Source organism: Felis catus, chromosome A1, assembly GCF_018350175.1.
Source record: "Felis catus isolate Fca126 chromosome A1, F.catus_Fca126_mat1.0, whole genome shotgun sequence".
In the NCBI taxonomy this organism is placed as follows: domain Eukaryota; kingdom Metazoa; phylum Chordata; class Mammalia; order Carnivora; family Felidae; genus Felis; species Felis catus.
The window spans coordinates 200,092,187-200,098,958 of NC_058368.1; the positions used below are offsets into that span (position 1 = coordinate 200,092,187).

Here is a 6,772-nt window from a genome sequence, read left to right on the forward strand (position 1 = left end):
TTTGTTCATTGCCATGTAGTTCATTCATTAGTGGCTGACTTAGGATCAGCACCCAGGCATCCTGGGGTTGCTCTCAGTTGCTCCTGTACACTGTAGGGGAGATGATCTATGATTTTTCATTTATTTTCTGTATTTATTCTCTTTTTCAGAGTACCTACATACTATTATCTAAAATATTTATTTATTTTTGAGAGAGAACAAGTGAGGGAGGGGCGGAGAGAGAGAAGGAGACAGAGAATCCCAATCTGACAGTGCAGAGCCGGACCTGGGGCTCAAACTCACAAGCCGTGAGATAATGACCTGAGCTGAAATCAAGAGTCAGATGCCTGACTGACTGAGCCACCCAGGTGCCCCTTACCTACCATTTTGACTCAACAAATTCATTTCAAACGTTGAGTATCTGGTCTGAGAGATTTCAGTTTGTTTAAACCCTCAGGCTACAGTTGCCACATCTGTAGAATGAGGAGAACAAGTCATAAATGACAGATTATTGTGAGGATTAAATGAGATCATTTACACACACATACCTCCTCCCTCTCCCATTACTTCCTATAATGGTTTTCAGATGATAAGCATGTCATCCATTATTATTAGTATTAGTATTAGTATTCTGTTTAAGATTTTATAAAGCATGGCCTTTATTGCTAGTTCCCAGGTTCTAAAAAAGTCACTTCCTCTGTCTTCACCAGACTATTATGTAAATGGCAGCTATTAGGCTTTCCCTTAATTCTGAGGAGATGCAAAAGGGGATACTGACTGACTATATAGAGCTGCTTATAGTATACAGAGCTCTATTATAGTATAGAGCATGTTCTCTGGAGCTTGATTGCCTGAGTTCAAATCCTGGCTCTACCACTTATGTGATCTGGGGCCAGTTACACAGATTTTCTGCATCTTGGTTTCCGCCTATGTAGAATGGTGTTAATCATGTAGATACTTCATAGAGCTGTTATGAGGGTTAAATGGCTGAATATGTGTTACAGCAATGCTGCGAGGTGGAGATTATTACGCTTGTTTTAAAAAACTGGCTAAGACAATTTAAGAGGGTTGACTAAAGTTTGCATTGCTATGTGTGGCAGAGCTATTTGAACTCAGAGTCAGCGCTTCTTCAATGTCTCCTCAAGGTCATTAAAAAAAACCAAGTAGATGGGGGAGGACCTGGTGTGTGCTCTCTCCTCAGCATGGTCTTCTACAAGTCTTTGTCCTCCTGGAGAGGAGTAAGAGATACTGCCCAGATTCCCTCTCTTCACTGGCATTCAGCCAACCCTCTATTGACCCAACAAACACCTTGAGTGCTTAAATATGTACACCTAGTGATGTCTTTTGCTATCCTATTTGTGACTACCTCAAATGCCAGGTTTCTACAAAGTTATAAATTCCCTGAGAGCATCCTATGTGTCTTTGTTACTACTAACAGTGTTTTACACAATGCCAGGCACACGGTAGATTCTCAAAAAACTATACAGCTGTTTCACATATTTTTTAAATACTTTCTTCTCTGTGCCTTTATATGTTGTCTAAATTTTGTATAATAAGCATGTGGTGATTTTTATTTATTTATTTTTGAGAGAGAGAGACAGAGTGCGAGCAGAGGAGGGGCAGAGAGGGAAACACAGAATCTGAAACAGACTCCAGGCTCTGAGCTGTCAGCACAAAGCCTGATGCACGGCTCGAACTCATGAATCGAGAGATCATGACCTCAGCCTAAGTCAGACACTTAACTGAGTGAGCCACTCAGATGCCCCAGCATATGGTAAGTTTTTAATTTAAAAAATAATTAAGCTTTTTTTTAACCTATAAAAAACATGTAGATTGATCTGTTGGTGACTTGCCATATCTGTCACTTTGAAATCCATCCTTTGTCTTTGGCGAGCTGGGGTATGTGGCTGTCCTTGCCCAAGGGATCCTGATTGATCTTCTCTGGTGGCAACAGGGCTCAGCCCCCTCCTTCCTGCAGGATAAAGGAAACCTTGGAAGAGAGGTAAGATCAGGAAGGCCCTGGAGGCCAGCTGTTTTCCCACAGTCTTTTCCTCAGTCTCTGACCCAGAGTGAATCCTCTCTGATCTCTACACCTAGTGTTCCAGAATTGTTTTCCAAACAAAGAACAGACCACATAAAGTCTGTGACCCCAGGTTTATTAATACTGAAGAGACAAGTAAAGGGAAACCAGGTCATCTGTGGCATTCTGTGAACAAAATATTTCGTAGAGAAAGCTATGTCTTGTATGAGAAGGTAGATAGTGAGGAAGGGGGCAAATTCCTTGTGATGTTTTTCTTACTCTATTCCTTTTGGAAACTCTCTCAACCTGCAGGCAGTGACAAGGTTGATGGCAAAAAGACCTCTAAGGATTTCAGAATAAATACTTAGACACCAACTGAGAATGTAAGTTATCTATATATTACTGAAGAAAAAGGATATGTGTATTTTCTACTACCTTGGTCATTTTGTATTTCAAAGAAGAGATACTTTTAGATTTCCTTAGGTCTAGTCACTCAAATGTTTCCATTGAAGTGTCCCTACATGGCAGAGGAGTAAGAATGTATATTTTTAGTCTTTAGAGGAGCTTGCTTTGGGAGTATATTCTCAAGCAGCATATAGGAAATTTGAAAATTGTTTTGTGTTCTGTTATTTTAGAAACTCATATAAACTTTTATTTCAATCTTAAGACAGATGTTCCAGAAAGATGCATCAGGCTTTTTATTTGCCTTGGATTACCCTTTATTTTTCAGCATGTACCAATATGCATTTCTGTTTATTGCTGTTTAAGAAACATGGTCTTAGCTGATGGAGGTTTTGTTTTGTTTTGTTTGCTTTTGTTTTGTTTTGTTTTGATTTGTTTTTTGTTTCCTAGGATAAACAGGGACAAACCCCTCCCACAGAAGACTTATATATGGACTTGTTTCAGAGTCACTCTGGACCCTCTCTAGCTTGTGGAGTCCTAAATTATTTGACACTGACATGTTTTTAAAGGAGAAATTGCTTTCAGTCACTCTGCTCAGGAGGGGCTAATGTGCATTGTAAATATTTTATGGTGTTTTTATGTGCTGAATATCTAATTACTAGTATTTAACATATAATATTTACATCATTCTATATACTATCTGACAAATAATCAGAACTTAAAATGTTCAATGTGTTTGAATTATCCTCTAAATTGGTAAGAATCATCATAATGTGAACTGATATGTGGAAGAAAGAAACAGGAGTGGTGGGTTTTATAATTAAAAGGGACTAACATCCCCGTAAGAATAGACTCAAGACCAGGAAAAGAAAAAACTGAGAAGATCTTGTCACTCCATCACATTTAGGAGGATTAAGAAGGCCTAGGAAAAAGGATAAGTCACATCATGGAGAAAACCCCTACCAGTGTGATGGGTCATTTCAGTTACATGTGCCTGTTTGGTTATTAGGCATATATTAAAAATATAATTTAAAGCAGAAAAGTCATGGAATTATCAATATGAGAGCTAGAAGTTACTTCAAGCATCTATGATGTTTCATCATTGTACATATCATCTCCATATCATAGTTGGGCAATGGAGGTAAAGAGAGTTGCCCAAGTTCATGTGACTGACAAGTGGTAACACAGAGATCATCACCCAGGTTTCCTGAATCCTAGTGTAGAATTCTTCCAGTTTACACTCTATTGTTTCCCATGAGTCACACAGTTGTAGTGTGATTAGCATCTTCTGGGTGGTGACTCAAGCATTTTGTTTAAAAAAAAAAACAGACAACTTTAAGTATTATGGTCAATTTAACTAACGGAGACAGGAATATTGCAACCAGGATACTTATTCCCACTTATTAACTATCTTAGGCTTCAATTTGGAGAGACTCATACTTTAAATGAATGAATCATCCAGGGCCCAATTTAATGAAAATGCTATAGTCCCAGAGAATATTTGCATATGGAATTATTTTAGCAGTCTAATTTTAAACAGCTGGGACTCATTTGTTAAGCTGTGGTCTATTCCACTTTTTGAAAAGAATGATACGTAGGTTTTTTTTTTTTTTCTTGCAGACGTAGAACTTTCTAGAAGGTCTGAATGAATACACCCTCCCCTACTTGAAACTTCAGGACAGCTGGCAGCTTAGGCCTTTTGTCCTCCATCTGTGTCCAGCTATTAGAGTTGTGCTGTGGTAAGTAACTTTTTCAAGACTTAGGGCCTGGCTGCCTTCCAGGATCCCATTGTTTATGACCTTCCTTTAATGTTCTATTTTTATAATTACAGATGTTATTGAATTGAATCAAGAACCCAGGTGTGCTACCTCTTTCAGGCCCATGTCATCTTAAAGGTCCAAGATCTACAGGCTAGTTGGAACAGATGAGTAGAGGAAGAAGGAAAGAATATTTATTGTTTTGACTCCAAAATATGGTGGCAAAACTTTGCAAAATACAGAAGGTTAAAAGATTGCCACAATATCTTGACAGTTTTGTTGTGGTTTGTTTTACATACCACTGCATGTTGTATGTAGACAGATTCATATTTATGAGAAGCAGAGAATGGCCCACCCTGACTCCTCACCTTGATCTTATCAGACAGCATCTGACAAATGAAACAACAGGAAGTTTTGCTGGAAGCTGTTGCTGGCTGGGGTTAAACGCAAGCAGTGAGTGGTCTAGAAATGTTATAATACTTGGCATTGACCAATATTGCCACCACAGTGTGGTAAATTCCAGAATAAAATTATATATATATATATATATATATATATATATATATATATATATATATATATCAAAAGTAAACCTCTGGGTTTGGGTATTTCTCTTACTCTATTCCTGGGAAAGTGTCCCTGGTCTGACACGGTACATTGTATTCCAGCTTATAATATTCAGGTGTACAACCAAATCCTTTTGCAAAGAGGGGGGGATAATGGAGTACAATATAGTCATGGTTTAATACAAGCAAGCTTTCACTAATAAATGTTTAGGCACAGGTTAAAGTACAAATGAAGTTTTTTCAGGTGCTGTCTGCTATTCCTTTACTTTAAGACCCTGACTTTTAGGGCTTAGGTTTATCTGGATAGAACGAGCAGCTCTGAATCATTCATTCATCTGTTCATCAAGTCTCTACTGAATGCTATGCCCTGTGTCAGGCAACCAAAATTGGGAGAATGTGACAGAACTCCTGATGATATGGATCTTATAGAAAAGCTATTGATTTTAATCTGCTCTCTAAATCAATCTTTCTCAACCAGTTCCTTAAGAGAATTAACTGTACAGACAATGAGTTAAGTGACTATTAAAAATTTTTTTTAACGTTTATTCATTTTAGAGAAGAGAAAGACAAAGACAGAGACAGAAAATGAGCAGGGGAGGGACAGAGAGAGAAGGAGACACCGAATCTGAAGCAGGTCCAAGCTGTCAGCACAGAGCCTAATGCAGGGCTCAAACTCACCAACCTCAAGATCATGACCTGAGCCAAAGTTGAACGCTTAAGCTACTGAGCCATCCAGCTGCCCCTGACTATTTTTATAATTCTTCCAAGGATGGAAGTAGTTGGTATCATTCCAGATGCATAGTAGATAACTTAATTCATCACATACAATGAATGCCTTAGGCATTAGCTTAATTGACCTTGGTTGATGAGAGTTTCTCAAAAGGAATAAGGTCTTGTCTTCTTAAAGCCCCCACTACAACATTGGTTGTATGAGGAGACAACATTACTAGTAATTAGAAGATTCACAATACTCTCTACCCTCCCCCCCCCCCGACAACCAGCCTTGAGGAGAGAAAACACACACACACACACACACACACACACACACACACACACACACACAAAGTCAGTAGGTTATCTCAAGAAAAATAACTCCTAGTGTTGAGAAAGTTGGATAAATATTTAATGGGAGAAGAAGATGCCAATTTGTGATTGGTACTTGGGTAGTTTGCCTGGGAAGGAAGAACATAACGCAGCTGAGAGTTTCTGAGGACTAAAGAAAGGTGAGGACCAGGCATTTAATAGGAATGACTGTGAATGTACAATGTACAAGAATCCTTTGAATGTTTTTGAGACATGCAAGTAAAGATGTAAGTAAATGGAATCCCCATTTTGCTCCTGCTTATTTGAAGACAACACCTTTCTTGGCCTAGACTACATGGATTTGGGTTTTGGTTGGGTTATATTCTTGTGATCTCAGGTACAACTTCTCACCAGTTGGCTGAAGTGTCTGTGATCTGACTCTTGGGTACTTGGACTTTATTCAGATAGGTTCCCTACCTCTTATATTTTAGACCCTGTATCCTGGATCCACCTCTTTATTTCTCCTTTCTGTTCCTTCAGTGTATTCATCAGCATTCTTCTTAGAGACAGAACCAATAGGATATACATATATATAATTAAGCATTTAATACATTTTATATGTACATGTAAATTATACATATAATTTACATACACACATTTAACTATTACATATGTATATATACATATATCAGAAGTCCTATTTCTATATCTTTATATATGTGTATATGGATATATATATTGAGATACATAGATTTATTGTAAGGAATCTGTGGTTCATGTAATTACAGAGGCTGAGAAGTCCACATGAGACACAAGAGAGCCAATGGTATACTTTCAGTCTCAGTTCAAAGCCTCGAGAAGCAGAAAAGTATAATTTCTAGTCTGAGTCCAAATCCAAGGGTAGGAGACCAAAGTCTCAGCTCAAAAATAGTGAGGCAGAGAGTAAATTCTCCTATACTCCTTTTGTTCTATTCAGGTGTCCAATGTATTGGATGATGCCCACCCACTGATGTCCAGCAACTCAA

The 6,772-nt window shown here is 38.2% G+C and overlaps 1 long non-coding RNA gene across 1 annotated transcript; it reads left to right on the forward strand.

The window, feature by feature from the left end:
- The first annotated feature begins 1,725 nt into the window (after positions 1–1,725).
- On the forward strand, positions 1,726–4,423 carry LOC123380047. The gene is made up of 4 exons (XR_006585290.1): positions 1,726–1,981; positions 2,312–2,382; positions 4,022–4,140; positions 4,233–4,423. It is a non-coding gene; the product is annotated as an uncharacterized LOC123380047 (long non-coding RNA).
- The last annotated feature ends 2,349 nt before the right edge of the window (positions 4,424–6,772 follow it).